Genomic DNA, 16,387 nt, shown 5'->3' on the forward strand with positions numbered 1-16,387 from the left:
GGAGGGGAGAATTGACTCCTAAAAGTTGTCCTTTGGTCTGTGTGTGTATGTGTGTGTGTGTGTGTGTGTGTGTGTGTGTGTGTGGTCAAATATTAACAAACAAAAATCTTAAAAGAAACATGTTTATTACTTTAACTATGAACTTTTAATTCTCACCATCTTTCTGCCCCTTATACATCTATGGCTTGTGTGGGATATTGTTTTCACTATGTAGAGTAGATTAAATTATGTGTTCCCCAAGTCTTATACAAGTCAAAAAGAGAGAAAGACAGAGGGAAGAGAGAAGGAGGAGAGAGGAAGGGAGGAACTGGGAAGGAGGTGTAACAGGCTTTTTCTTTGTGCTACCAGCTCACAAATAATGACACAGACACTTATTGTTAATTATAAAAGCTCAGCCTATAGCTTAGGCTTGTTCTTAACTAGTTCTTATAACTTAAATTAACCCATATTTTTAAATCTATGGTATTTTATGTGGCTTGGTTACTTTTGCTCTGTACTACACACCCTGCTTGCTCTCTGCCCAGCTGGCAGCTCTGCCTTTCTTCTTCCCCAAGACCTCTCGGTTCCTGGAAGTTCTGCCTAACCTTTTTCTGCCTAGTTATTGGCCATTCAGCTCTTTATTAAACCAAACACAGTGACATATCTTCACGCAGTGTAAAGTATATTCAGCAGTAGGAGGGAGGAGGAGAAGGATGGATTTGGATAACAAGACAGAGGAACCATGGAGAAAGAAGACCATGTGAAGACAGAGGTGGAGACCAGGGCTTAGCTTTACAAACTAAACAGTGCTAAAGACTTGAGGTTTCCAGAAACTAAGAAAGCAAGAAAGAATCCTTCCCTAAGGCTTTCAGTGACAGCAAGGCCCTCCCAGGATCTTGAGAGATCCCCCAAGAATAAACCTTTGTTCTGTCAAGACCTCCAGTGTGATTTCGGAGGAAGCCCTCCTCAGCCACACAGAGGAACTGCACCCACCCTCCAAGGGTTTGTTGTGTCTCATTTCTCCTTAGGGAGGAATTTCATCACCTGCTGAAATCTCATCAAAGCACAGACTTCCTCAGTTTGCACTATGGCTTTCCATCCTGACGTTCTATGCAAATATTTTTGTTCTTCTGTTTGTTTTGCTTTTTAAAATGTTTTCCTAACACTGCTTCTAACAGGAGGAAGTATTTCCTCTTTGACTTCAGGAAAATCCAAATTCTAGTTCTATTCTCTATAGTGAAAGGCTTACTATTAAACTATTACACTATAATATGAAGCAAAATAATATCATTCGTGAGAGAAATATCACTATTCTAATTAAAAATGTTTAGTATTTTTTATATTATTACTTTACTTAGTGGGTAATACAATAACTTCTATTTTATTTACAAACACTGTATGAAAACCTTGGAAAACCGGTCATAATTCTCACTGGAATTCTTTTCAAATCACAGAGGAAAATGCAAATTAAAACACCCACTCACCATTTCCTCTTAGCTAAATGTATAAATTTATGAATTGGCAATAAGAAATCTACCTGCCTTTGACACAGTAAACAGAAGATTCTTATGAAATCCATATATTCCTGAATTTTGTAATAATATCTCATTGGTTAATAGTCATAAAATATTTATTGAAACAGATATTTAAATGAAATGTTCACTTATTTTTGATAATGGTTTTAATTCTTTGAGAATGTCATATAATATATTCTGATCATTTTCATTCTTTCCTTAGCTCCTGTCTGATCCACATTCCCTTCCTTATCCACACAATATTGTGTCCTTTGTTTTAAAACAAAAACCAAAAACAAACAAAAAACCCCACCAAGTCCAATTTTTGCCGCCCATATACTTTTGGGTGTGTGGCCATCCAGCCGTGCACGGTCAATCTCCCAAGGGTCATGCACTTAAAAGAAAATTGACTCTCTTTCTCGCCACAGCTCTCTATTACTAATAGCTTGTTAGCTAAGGGTGGGACTTCCTGCCCCCCTCCTCTCTCTGTGCTGTGATTTTGTCTGGCTTGAGCTTGAGCAAGTCTTGTGAGCAAGACATGCAACTTCCCTGTTGTATCTGGGAAACACTGTAGTAGTCACCCACTGCCCCTGACTCTTACAGTTTTTCTATCCTCTTCCTCCACAATGATCCAGGACTCTGAGGAGGAGGGGTGTGATATGGGTGTTCCATTTAGGGGTGAGCATTTTCTGTTGCTGTGATAAAATACTATGACCTAAAGCAGCTTATTCTAGAAAAAGAGGGTTTATTTTTACTTAGGCTTCCAGAGAGAGAGAGCCCATAAGGTGAGAGTGGGGTATGGCAGCAGGTGGCAGAAGTAATTTGGCTGGTCATATTTTCTTTTCTTTTTTTTTCTTTTTTCTTTTTTTTTGAGACAGAGTTTCTCTGCGTTATTTTGGTGCCTGTCCTGGATCTTGCTCTGTAGACCAGGCTGGCCATGAACTCACAGAGATCTGCCTGGCTCTGCCTCCTGAGTGCTGGGTTTAAAGGCATGAGCCTTTAAACCACCTGGCTGCTGGTTATATTTTTATCCGCACACAGAAAGTAAAGAAAGAGAACAGTAAAACCACAGTGGCATACTACCTCCAGGAAAGCTTCACCTTTAAATGCACTTTTAAATGTTTCATAACCTGCCCAGACAGCACCACCAACCAGACTAAGGGTAAAATATATGAGCCTATGGAGGACATTTCTCACTCAAAACCACCATAGTTGGTGTTTTATAGATCTATATAACAAGCATAACTTTATAAATAATCCAGCAAAGAACATAATGTTGTGTGCTAAACCATGTTCAATATATTTTCTTTGTTTTCTGAAATAGCACACTCTCCTGCCCACCCCCAGAGTTACTGTCCTGGGCTTGCATGAATCTTGGACAAAGGGTCTAGATTCTAGGTGTTTCTTTGTCACACTCAGGTCACTTGCAAGAGGACAGAGGGAAGGAAGGTCAAGTCACACGGTCTCTGTGCTCTTATTCCATCCAGAGCAGCATGAGACAGCTGGGAGGGCCTCTTCCTGGTACCTGCTGTGTGCTTATTAGAATTGGACCCAAGAAACAATGAATTAGAGGTGAATGGAGGCTTTATACAGTGCTTTTCTTCCCTTGGTGTTCGGCGTGGCATTTCATTTCAAGGGAGAATAATCATATCACAGTGTTTGAGAGTAGGAACTTCGAGACGACATAGCTCAAAGTGGAGATCTCACGCTTAAAAGCTGTTTGACTTTGGTAACTTATTTGATCTTTCTTCACCCTTCATTCCTTAACTGTAATAGAGCCCTGAAATAACAGCCATCTCCCAAGGGTTGTTCTGACAGCTAATGAGATAACCCATGAATCCACTTATCATCTCTTGACACTGTAATGTTAGCACTGAATAATGGCTGTGGGTGGCTGTTACTTCAGTGGAATCATGTATAGAACAATACAGGAAAATGCAGGAGAAGCCAAGTCTTCCATATTCAGCAATCATGTTTGTTATCATTAGCAAGAAAAGTAACTCAATAATCATCAGGAATTATATTGCTCCAAATGAGGAGTCACACTGATACTTTTTTCTAGCAAAGCCACTTGGTACTCTTTTACAAAAAAATATTTATTTTGCACTTTACATGTATTTTGTCAATGTGTGTGCACCACATTCAGGCAGTGCCTGTGGAGGCTGGAAGAGGGTGTCAGATCCCCTGTAATTGGAGTTACAGATGGTTATGAGTTGACATGTAGATTCTGGGGTGTTGGGAAAAATTATTTTAAGGCATATTACTTTTGCTTATGTTGCATTTGTTTAACTCTGTGAAGCTGTGTTACTGTGCCTGTGTAAAACACCTGATGGTCTAATAAAGAACTGGCCAAAAACAAGGCAGGAGAAAGGATAGGTGGGGCTGGCCGGCAGAGAGAAGATACAGAGAAGGAGAACTCTTGGAGGAGAAAAGAGATGGAGGAGTGAAAGGAAGAGCAAGCAGCCAGAGAGGGAGGACTCCAGGGGCCAGCCACCCAGCTACACAGCAAGCCACAGAGTAAGAGTAAGATTTACAGAAGTAAGAGAACAGAAAGAGCCCAGTGGCAAACGGTAGACAGGATAATTTAAGTTAAGAAAAACTGGCTAGAAACTAAGCCAAACTAAGGCCAGCATTTATAATTAAGTACAAGCCTCCATGTGTGATTTATTTGGGTGCTGGGTGGCAGGCCCTCAAAAAGAGCAGAAATTAACAACAGCACTGGGGATTGAACCGAGGTCCTATGCGAGAGCATCAAGTACTCTTAATCTCTGAGCCAAGTTTCCAGCTCCCTCCTTAATACTCTCAATGTATCTCTTCAGGTAATTCATAAGAGAGAGAAAATTTATTGGCAAAGTAAGAATTCTGGAGGTTAGCAACTTGACTGAGGCATAGTTTGCTAATTTCCATAGCAGTTTAAAATAACATATCTCAGAATGAACAGCACTCATAAGCATGCTGTGGGCCTTGACTGCTGAACAACCAGTATTATTGAGTGTCTTATTTTTTGAGGTTTTTATATGGTGAATTATCTCTAAGGCATTGCCTTTAGCCACTGTGTCTGCTTTTCCACTAGCCTACTATTCCAATGTATCTAATTTATTTTAGATTAGCTTTTGTTTTAGCTCTTCATTGCCCCTTGAAGTAATGTAGCTGGGGAAAATTGGGAGGAACCTGTTGAAAATATTTTAGATACCCCTGGTTTCTAATATCCAAGATTCATTTTCCAGTTATTACTTGAGTGACTCTACAGGAGGTCATTTTGGTAAATGATTTTTATGTTCTCAAATTCATCTTCTCTGCTCATTAATAAGGTGAGGAGATGCCTATGTGGAAAATGCATGACTTTGGAGGGAAAGAGGGATTTAGGGCAAAGAATCTATATTGAATTATGACTTCAAAATATGGCTCAGGCAAAAATAAATCTATTCTATCCATTCAGCAATTGCAATTTCATTTTAAAGGAAATAAGGAAGCCGATTGCAAAGCAGCCTGTGTGTTGTTACCTTCTGTGTGCTCATGCATTGTCTTGGTGCACTCCTGTTAGGTGATTGATGCTTCTTAGGGAAGCTATCTGGCCTAGTCCAATGTTTGCTGATGAAACTGATTTAATAAAAAAGACCTACATTCTTTCCTTAAGTCCTTTGCAGAATTATTTTTATGGAAATCATCCTTCACACCATGTTGTCATATTAATCATAAGACCAAAAGCTGTGGGAAGAGAAAGAGAACATTGGTTCTGGATATGAAGCTGCTTGGTTTAATAAGAAGGGTCTTATACATTTGGACATTGAGCTGAAAGCTTAATGCGTAATACAAGTATGTCTGATGAGCTTCAGCTGCCCCTTTGACTCATAGCCCATCACATCTAGACATTCATAATTCATCTCTGTTTAAAAGAGAACACTGCTGATTTTTTTAAACTTAATATATTTGCCATTGAAGTGGTTGCCAAAACCACTTACCCCATAAATGGAAAGAAATGACTTTAGAAAACACAAAGGGAAGCAAGCTATGAACAACATCCTTCCAATGACTCTTGTCTCTGCTCCTGCTTGGGTTATTGCCCTGAATCCCTCAACGATGAATGGTACCTGTGCCTGTAAACCAAATGAACCCTTTCATTCCCAAGTTACTTTTGGTCATTGTGTTTATCACATCAACAGAAAGCAAACTAGAACACCCAGTGACATTGAATAGTCCAACAAAGACAGTATTCACAGATATATCTATGTATAGATGTACGATGTGTGTTCTACATTAGTTATATGGATTTTTATTGCTTTTATATTACACTGTCCCTTACATAATTGTTTTGGGCTTCTTTCTATGTGTCTTGGATTAGTGGTTTCCCTTTTTAAATTTTTTATTATTTATTTATTGAAAATTGGACTTGATCTGTATCACAGGCTAACCTAGAACTTGCTGTGTAGAATGCTTCCTCAGACTCATAATCCTGCTGCATCAGCTCCAGAGTGCTGGCATGATAAATATGTACTATCATATGTGGCCTTCACACTTGATTTTGACTGCACAGCATGCCAATAAATTGTTTAAAACAAACAAACAAGGAAACAAAACAACACAAAAAAAGTCTTTTCTCTTCACACATTATGAATTACCTGTACTAGTCTGCTTTATATGAAACAGAGAGACTTACAAACAATAGTTGTCTTGCTTTTTGCTTTCTGTGATTTGGAAATATCTAAGAACTTCAGTCAGTTTTCTTCTTTATCTTGAAGTGTTTCAGAGTTCTGGGCTGTGGTCTGTTTTCTTTGTGTCCAGACTTTAATGGCAAGTCTGCATCTGTTTTCACGTAGATGCTGCAGAGGTGGTCCCTACTCAACTCACTTTACCAAGCTCACCATCCAGGGGCTTTTGGAGATGGAAATTTAGTTTACTAGGCTTAGAGAGAGGACAAGGAAATATGTAGTAGACAGTGTGAGGCCATTAGAGGCAGACTTAAGACTCTGAAGCTGAACATGTAATTAGTGAAGCAGAATTTCAGCAATACTGCACAGCATGGTTAGACTGAATGCATATTCTTAAAAATGAATGGTTTCCAGTTATTGGTTCTGCCCCCAGATAAGGTGCAGATTTCTCCAAGCAGAACAGGGCTTAGGAGAATAAGTGACTATGGTAATCCAGTCAGGTGGTGCTTCAAGTTATAGCCATAGTTCACATGGAGTCTTCTATCATGAAAGAGAATTCCCATGCTCTGTTGTTGCCACGTACTACTAATTTTTCTGCAAAATTAAAAAATCAATTCTGATAAATAGAGAATGCAAGAAGAAAACTGCTTTCACATGAATGACAAAACAGTGTACTTTTGACATTTTACCTTAGGGCAATGCCAACTTACAAACACCTACACTCTAACCCATTGCCGACTTACGATTGCACACCATGCTGGCCATACGTATCAACAGTATCATGTTACAACACATACACAACATACACGGGGAAAGCCCATGTCCTTGATACCTGGGTCATCAGATTGTGTTTTACCAGACAATCTCAGCCGTATGTAAACTCTACATACCTTTCTTAAAAAATTGATTATGTCATTTTTGCCATTTAGATGTGGGGGTCCTTGTTTCCTCATCTGAAACTAGGTGGACTTTTCTTATTGCTTTACCCAAAAGAACACACCAGATTTGGTGTAATGTGCACTTCTAGGCTGATATCATTAGAGATGAAATGGCTTCCATTTTACTCAGCAGAAGACTTGTGTTAAAGCCTTTACAGGGATGTATGAACAGAAAGTCAGAGGGATGGAAGGAATAGGGGGACCACACCAAATCCCACGACTATGATGAAGGGTGGTTGGCCTTCCTAGAGCTGTTGCTGCAGCCCATCTTTGCCAACATCAGGCAGGCATCCTCTGACTGCAGCTTCTTGAGAGATTCTGAATGGGGCTGCCCAGCTGCACCCCCCCCCCTTACCTGAGTCATAATCACCAGGAGAGGCAGGAAAGCAATTGTTGTTCTTTTAAATCAACTTAGCTGTGGAGTGATTTGTTACACAACAGCAGATAACTCAAGCACCTGGTGAGATACAGGGCTGTCCACAGTAGAATATAAACCACGAGGAAAATTTATGTGTCTTGTCATCCCAGAGAAATTCCTGTTACTCCTGTAGTTCAGGGCATGTCAGGATATTACATCAAAAATGAAAAACAAGTTTCTATATTTTGCCCAATTGCTAGCACTTAAGAAAGGGACTTTGGGGGCTTTTTGAAGGCAATAATTTATCACATTTGGGGGCAGCTAAACCAGGTTGCATTTTTAAGCAGCTCTGCCTACTTCTTGGACTTCATTGTGAAAAGGAAGTCCACATAGGGCAAACACTCTATGGCAGAATGCCACACTCTGGGAATCTTGTGGAAAGTTCCATTTAGATAGCTGTCTGCAAACCCTTTGGGATTTGGAGGCCAGCATACCTTCTGCATAAAATATGTATTCACTTGTTACAAAATCACTGTTGTCTCGCTATTGACCCCCAGGGATACCAAGTGGCCTTGAAAATCGAGCATCTATCATGAGCAAGGTGTCAATGACTTCTTAGGACATTTGATCATCAGTTACTAAGTTATGTTTGTGCACAGACTGATGGCACCAGTGTCCTTCATACATAATGCAACCCACTTTTAGCACATCCCCCTTCTGGTGCAATTACTACATTGCCTATGACTCCCTTACTCTACAAATACAGCCTCAATGGGAGAATATTCAAACATGATTTGCAGGTACTTTGATTTAGTTGTTGGAACCACCCTGAAAAAGAATAGTAAAGTATAGGTTTATAACTTACTTATAGGATAGCCCAGAAGTGCAGCAAGGAAGGGGAATTCCCCTGGGATCAGAATGTCAAGTTATGTATCTGTCAGTTTGCTTAGAAAAACAATTAGAGGTGTGGCATATTATAAACATCAGTGAAAAGTCGGTAATGAGTCTTTGGGAAGGGATTAAAGTTGAGAAAAAAAAGAGGACGAGGAGGATGAAGAAGAGGAGGATGAGGAGCAGGATGATGATGATGGTAATAGTAATAATAAGAAGAAGAAGGAAGAGGAGGAGGAGAAAAAGAAGAAGAAAAAGAAGAAGAGGGAGATGGTAGAGTGTGGTGATACATCATGTACCTTAATAAAATTTGCCTGAAGAACAAGCCACAGCCACCACCTCTTACCTCACCAGACTGAAAGAGCCTCAACTGATAGACCTCTAGCTGAAAGGGATGCTTCTGCCCAAAAGTCTTAGTTCCTGTCTCCTCACACTTTATATGTCTTTCTCCGTCCACCATATCACTTCCTTCTTAGTGCTGGGATTAAAGGTCTGTGACTTCCCAAGCAAAGGCATGAGATCTCAAGTGCTGGGATTACAGGCATGTGACTCGAAAGTACTGGAATTAAAGGTGTGTGCCACCACTGCCTGGCTCTGTTTTTTTTTTTTTTTTTTTTTTTTTTTTTTTCCCAGACTGAGTCAATCTCATGTAGTCCAGGGTGGTTTTGAATTCACAGAGGTCCAGACAGACTGCTAGGATTAAAGGTGTGTGCCACCACTGCCTGGCCTCTTGTTTAATCTAGTGGCTTGTTCTGTTCTCTGATCTTCAGGCAAAGTTTATTAGGGTACATAATGTATCACCACAGCAGGCAAAACACAAAAGAAGTGCATCCGTGTAAATCTGTGTCCATGTGAAACATGTGTCTCTGCAAACAGGATTCCCAAAGAGTCTTGACACCATTTCAGATGACCCATGAGGGCCACTGTACTTCCATAACAATTTCAAGATTTTCACTTACAATTTTCCAGGAGTATTAAGGGGAATTTTCAGTGACTGTGATATATGATATTTCAACATATTTAATACAGAATTATGTATGAGCCATTGCTGTCTTCAATTAAGCCAAGTGCTAAAGATATTTGTAAAGAAATGCTAAGAAAAACTCCATGTGTTCCAGCCACTCATTAATTCTTCAAATGTGTGCAATTTGCATTAATACTAAATATTATCATTGTTTATATAAATTAATAAAATATATTTCAAACTCAAGTTTAACATTTACTATATTTAGTGCAATGGATGTAATTCTTACAAATAAAGTGTTTTAAAGTCCAAGAAATCTTACAAATCCTTGTTCTGTTATGTTACATGCTTTATTGTCTTTATTAATACTCTTTGAGTCTGTTTATAGTCCACTAAAATGCATTCCATTAGGCTTCATGTAGATACCCAGTTGAAGGAGTGGCCATATAAATGTGGATTTTGATGATTAAATATTTATTATTTTCTTTCTTTCATTTTAGTAACTAGATGACTGGTCCCCACCCCCGTTCACTAGATTGCCTTTTAATAAAAATGTTTTACCACTCTGGGCAGGAATTAGTTACCACTGCAAATCTAGTGGTAGTGATTTTTCATCATGGTCCAGCAAATGATAATGCATCAATCCTCCAGCACTGATGTGGTCCAGACCACACTGCTCACTTTGTTAGCAACAAAGTCTCCTGGGGCACAAAGAGAAGCCACAACATTGTCATATTGGCTATACAAGATTGTAGTCTTCAACAGTCTGGGTCTATCCAATGAAGTTATTGACAGAACTCATGTCCAAATTCTTTCTCTTCTGTGCTGGGCTACTGCTAGAACATCTGCTCAGTTCCTTTTTCTTTCCAGATGAAATGCATGCTGGATTTTATGGTCTAATTTGGATGTACGTAGTTCAGGGTTCATCCAAGGGCTTGGCAGTAGTTTAGGTGTAGAATTTGGATGTTCCTGCTAATCCTGTAGCTACATACTTACCAGAATTTCTCCCTTAATTTCTAGCTTCTCTGTTAGTTTGGAACACCTTTTTCTGATACCCCAGGCCATCACACTGTTCTTTCTGTGAGTTCTAGTCATCCTGTGTTTCCTGGACTAGAGACTATCCTCAAGATAAAATGGAGTATAAATGTGAGCCTTACCTGGTACAGTCCCCTTCTCTTGTGGTATCTTCTCCTGAGCCCAACATTTGTATTCTTGGAGGTGTTCTCAGTGTCTATTTTTAAAATATAGTTTTTCTAATTACCTGTGATGAATTTAGTTCAGTATAAGATAAATCATCATTTTGCTCATATGTTGTCCTTAGAACAGGAAGTATTGTGAATAAAAGGTATTTTATTTAAAATATATAACTGTGGGTTGGAGAGATGTCTCAGTGATTAAGAGCACTGGCTGCTCTTTAACACTCATACACAGATCACAATAGCCTGTAACTCCAGTTCCAGGGAATCCAATGCCCTCTGAGAGCACTGTGCACACATGGTACACAAACATGCATGTAGGAAAACACCATACACATAAAAATAAATAAAATATATAAGTGGAAAGTATAAGTTACTAAGGTTATGAATAATCATATTGTATTTTGATGACTCCCATTTACAAATATGCATAATACAGTTTGTTACTGGGGATAATGGCCTACTCTCATGAGGGATATATACTGTTTCTTATGGGAAAGGAATAATAAAGGTAGTTCCCACTCTTAATTGTACTCCCTACTTTTAGTATTTGGTGGCTAATTTCACATATAAATTTGGCTGTAATAAGGTGCTATGAAGGTATTTTTCAGATATGGCTAAAGTTATCATTTACAGACCACCTTCCATAATGTAAGCTAATCTCATCCAGTGAGCTCCAGGCTTGAGTGGAAACTGGGGTTTCTGATAGTGGCATTTTCTCAGGACTGTAACATAGATCTCTGTCTGGGTTTCTAGCCTAATGCTGGATCTGCAGATTTGAGATTTACTGTCCTTGCAATTGTGTGAATCAGTTCCTTCAATAGACATCTCTACCTGTACATATTTTAGGTTCTGTTTCTCTGAATGTCCCTAGCCAATAAAAAAGAGAATATCCAGTAACTGTGGTGGTTTGAATGAGAACTAAACTCACTATAGATAATTAGATAAACTCTAAAAAGAGGCTTATATATTTTGCCTACTTGGTCTCCAGTTACTGGAACTGTTTCAGAAGGATTATGAGGTGTGGCTTTGCAGAGAAGTCGAGTAACAAGGAGGCTGGAGGGGGCATGGGGAGGGCACGGACAAATCTCATTGTAAAGGAGAAATAGAATAGTCCTCCAAGTTGGATGGGGGAGGGTTCTGGATAGGGGGAAGAGAACAGTCGAGATCAGGTGGGGGAAGATGGAGGGAGAGACAACTGGAATCTGGGGGCATCTCTGGGAGCTACAAATCTAGTGCAATGGAAACTCCCAGCAATCTGTGAGGACAACCCTAGCAAAGACTCCCAGCAAAGGAGGATAAGGAGCCTGAACTGGCCATCTCCTGCAACAAGGCAAGACTTCCAGTGGAGGGATTGAGAAACCAACCCAGCCATAAAACCTTTGACCTACAATTTGTCTTGCCTATAAGAAGTACTTAGGTAAAGGTGATACAGAAATTGTGGGAGTGGCCAACCAATGACTGGCCTAGCTCGAGACCCATGTCATGAGAGGGAGCCCACCCCTGAGGGCCAGGAACAAGAAGCAGGAAAGCCCAGAGACCTAGGATAGACCCAAACACAACTGGCAGAAACAAAGTCAATGAAGTGATTCCTAACGATATCCTGCTGTGCTCATAGAATGGTGCCTAGCCCAGCAGTCATCAGAGAGGCTTCATCCAGCAACTGATGGAAACAGATGCAGAGATACACAGCCAAACACATTAGGTGGAGCTTGGGGATCCTGTGAAAGATGGGGAGGAAGGATTGTTGGAGCCAGTGGGCTCAAGGGCACCACAAGAAAACCCGCAGCATCAACTTACTTGGGCTCATAGGAGCTCATAGAGACTGAACTGACACCCAGGGAGCCTGCATGAGACTGACCTAGACACTCTGCATATATGTTACTGTTGTATAACTTATTCTTCTTGTGGGACTCCTAACAGTGGGAGCAGGGGCTGTCTCTGACTCTGTTGCCTTCTTTTGGGACCCTTTCCTCCTACCAGATTGCCTTGTCCAGTCTCAACAGGAGAGGAGGTGCCCAATCTCACTGCAACTTGATATACCATGGCTGGCTGATATCCATGGGATGCCTTCTCTTTTCTAAGAGAAACAGAGGAGAAGTGGATGGGGGGTGGGAGAGAAGATGAGTGATAAGGGGGATCTGGGAGGTGAGGAAGGAGGGGAAATGTTGGTTGGGATGTAACAACAAACAAATAAATAAACAAAAAAATGAAGTGTGGCTTTGTTGGGGTGGTATGTTGCTGTGTTGGGGCCACAGAGGTCCTTGTACTCACAGAGAAGCACTAAGAGAACAAGGAATATTAATCACACAGGGATGAGTGTCTTCTCAATGGAGGAAATAAAAATCAAATACCTGTATTCCATCCAGAAAGTTGAGAGTGGATTTTGTTAAGGACCTGGTGACCTTATTGCTATTTACAGAGGCAGACCTCACCCAAATTCCCCAGAATGATTGTCCCAGACTCTTTCCTCCCTAGACCATTAGCCATCCTTAGGGGAGATGTCACATGTACTTTGTGGCTTGCTGTTCTCTATGCTATCAGTTAGAGACCACACTAGATTCTAGGCCTTTTAGCTGTAGAATCCATCCTCATGGTCACATGCACTGTGTAAATGAGTTTCTATGTAGTCACACCCTAAACTTTATTGTGCTCCTGGAATTGGAATGATTGGACTAATTATTGCTGGAAACCTTTCCCCAGACTGTACTGGGATTTAAGTACACTGACAATGATCCGCCTAGAGAAGTCAGTCTGCACGGGGTTTTCATTCTTATCTCTTCACTGGGTTGCTTCTCTGTTTGACACCTGCAGGGACCCCCCCCCCCCCCACACACACACACATCACTGGGGGAGGGATTTACAGTTCTAAAATCCTAAGCCAGATCCTGTCTTGCTTCCTGAAACTTTTAGATTAGGATGTGGGCTCTCAGCTCTCCAGTGCCATGCCTGCCTGCTGCCACACATCCCGCCGTGATGGTCCTGGACTCACCTTCTGAAACTGTAGTCCCGTCCTCAAATTAAATGCTTTCTTTTATAAGTTGCCTCAGTCGTGATGTTTCCTTACAACCATAGAATCGTAACTACAATGGTAGCTAGAACTATTTTCCAGAAATTGAGGTCTCTCCTGGCATCTTCATTGACACTTAAAAACTTTCACTGAAACCATTTTTTAACTAACATGAACAAATAAGTCGAATAAATAAAATCCCTATTTTAACACCTCTTTTTGCTTTTGAGAGAACAAAAATAAGCAGAAAGATTTAAAGAGATATAATCATTTGTTATTTTGCATTTAATACATTTTTTTTTGTACTAAAGGGTCATGTTCAAAATAGATCACGAGTCAAACAATTCAAGATTAATTTCCCTAACTTTTCAGGAATTATTAAGAAAAAAACATTGATGACTGGGTGAAACACAGTGGTGGTATAGAGGCTGCCATGCTGGAGGCTCTGGATTTTATCCCCACAAGTGCCCCACCCCTCAAAATCACACACACACACACACACACACACACACACACACACACACACACACACACACACACAGCAAAAGAAAGAGGAGAGAGAGAGAGAGAGAGAGAGAGAGAGAGAGCAATGTCACAATTACACAGAAGTCTTAAATTATACAAGAAAACTGCTTTCTCTGTTGTATTTTTCTAATTTAAGTTTTTGAGAAGTATAGATCTGAGTACTGTATTTATATTGTTTCCACCTTCTCTCTCCCGACTTCTCTACTATCCCCACCCCACTTCCTCTCAAATCCATGACCTCTTCTTTCTTATTACTGTTATATATGTTATCTCTACTGTGTTTCCCCTGAGGGGCAGGGTGTCCTGATCTTCTATTCTCCATCCATCAAAGGCAAAAAAGATTGAGTCATTCTTTTCCACTTAAATGGATTACTGCACAAATGCCCTTTTGTCAAAAAAAAACACCAGGACACGAGCACAGCTGAGCCCAATGTTTGAAGAGTGCTGAGGGGACAACAGAAAGTCCAGGGACGCTGTGGTGACAGCTGGGTATGTGGCGCTGCAAATCACCATCCAAGTGAAATTACGGCTACTTTTCATTGAAGCCAGAAAATATATTTTATTTCTTTGCTGTCTCTGTGTTTTCTGATTTCTCACTGAATTGAATTCGTCAGAGTCACTGCTAACTGCACAATAAAGCTGTTGAGAAATCAGAGATGAAGTCTATTTACAGCGTGTGAAGCAGTAGGGCTGTCCTTCAGTCTTGTGTAGGCACCCATTCTGATGGCAGCCACTGTAAAAGAATTGCCTTACCCCAAGTGATGTGAAGCATGGGAAGAGAGGTGGCGGCTTTTCATGTGTCCTTCTCAATCTGCGGTGTCTAGCTAGAAGACCCATAGAGCATGGCTGCCTTTCTCACCCTTCAGTCTGACACAGAATGAGTCCGGTTCCGGAAGGACCCACAGGCTCTTCAAAGATTATGTAACTTTGGATCCTATAATAAGGAAATGATAAACCATCTGTCACCCGAAGGCATCTTATTCAGAGTTTGGAAATGATAGATACTACCCCACAAATAAGAGACAGCATAAAACTCTGAAATAATCACGAGCACATTGCTGAATAATCTAGATATTTTTCAGGCAACTGGAGAAATTTGCCACAGCTTGTCATTCTGTAGAGGAGTCTGTAGCAGTACAGGTCAACATAAACTATGAATTCATGTTAATGTCGTCTCACCTGAGTCAATGGCTTGGAAGGGTCGAATGGTGATTTATGTATATTAGTAAAACTCATAAATATTTATCTTTTCTCATTGCTTTACTTGGCCATATTGAGATAATCTTTTCTGAATTGCTTTGTAACATTAATGTCGCTTGTTCCCATTTATACATTAGCCAAGCAGAGTTGATTGATCAATCTTATCCTTGGCTTGTTTCTATTTATTTCTTCACCATTTACATTTTTCACATTTCTTTCTAATTTTCTAGAGGCACACATAAAAGTATATTTATACACACACACTGAATAAAGCTGCTTAGTTTATTTGAGTATTCATGAAAAAATAGATCACTCTAGGGACTTTGAATGGATTTGTTATAGTTTGGTGGAGGGGGATTGGAGAAGCTCTCCAAGTAGCAGGTTGTGTGGGTATTGGTCTAACACAATTTAGATATGGCTTAGCTTTACCAAACTATGGCACCTAGGTTTTAGCTGAGATCCATTATCCTAAGTTTATTGATAAAACATGCAGGGTATGTATTGAAGTCAGGGGAAACAAATATGGTTGATTCATTCAGAAGTTAGTGGGTGTCAGTTACCAAAGATCAAACACTGCTCAAGGTCACAGCTACAAGTAAGGTGGACTACAATCCCTGGCTTCATGAAGCTTACACACAGTGGGTAAAATTCAGACCAGTAATAAATAGATGGATAAAACATATAGATATGTATCATAGGAGATGGTGGCTGTGGAAAAAGAGCAAACCTGGATGGAGGGTGTGTGTGTGTGTGTGTGTGTGTGTGTGTGTGTGTGTGTGTGTGTGTGTGTGTGTGCGTGTGTGTTGAAAGAGAGAAGAGACTAGGGGTCCAGAGTCCCTTTTGAGAATATGTCCTTACTGACTTAAAGACCTTTCCTCTAGTCTGTCAGCATGAGCAGTATGCCCCCTGCCCCGCCTTCCAATGATGTCAAACTAGAAACTGAACTTTCAGTATATGATCTTTTGAGAGACGTGAGCTCTAATCTAAGGCAGGAGCCAGTGCCAAGCCTGGAGATACATGCCAGGCATATTCAATCAACAGCATGGAGACAAGGCTAGAAATAGAGGGCATAAGACCACGGGATCTTCATCCAGACAGCATTTTCCTGTCTTCACAGTGAGACTTTCGGAACCTGAAGAGAAAATGGATCATTTCCCACTTGG

The 16,387-nt window shown here is 40.3% G+C and overlaps 1 long non-coding RNA gene across 2 annotated transcripts in view; it reads right to left on the minus strand.

The window, feature by feature from the left end:
• LOC128106283 (uncharacterized) overlaps positions 1-14,931 on the minus strand; it is a 62,142-nt gene extending 47,211 nt beyond the window's left edge. For both annotated transcript variants that reach the window (XR_008216649.1, XR_008216648.1), the window contains exon 1: positions 14,778-14,931. This is a non-coding gene — a long non-coding RNA (uncharacterized LOC128106283). The remainder of the gene's footprint in view (positions 1-14,777) is intronic.
• Between the last annotated feature and the right edge of the window lie 1,456 nt (positions 14,932-16,387).

Source organism: Peromyscus californicus, unplaced genomic scaffold (assembly GCF_007827085.1).
Source record: "Peromyscus californicus insignis strain IS unplaced genomic scaffold, ASM782708v3 Scaffold_9__1_contigs__length_137607984, whole genome shotgun sequence".
In the NCBI taxonomy this organism is placed as follows: Eukaryota; Metazoa; Chordata; class Mammalia; order Rodentia; family Cricetidae; genus Peromyscus; species Peromyscus californicus.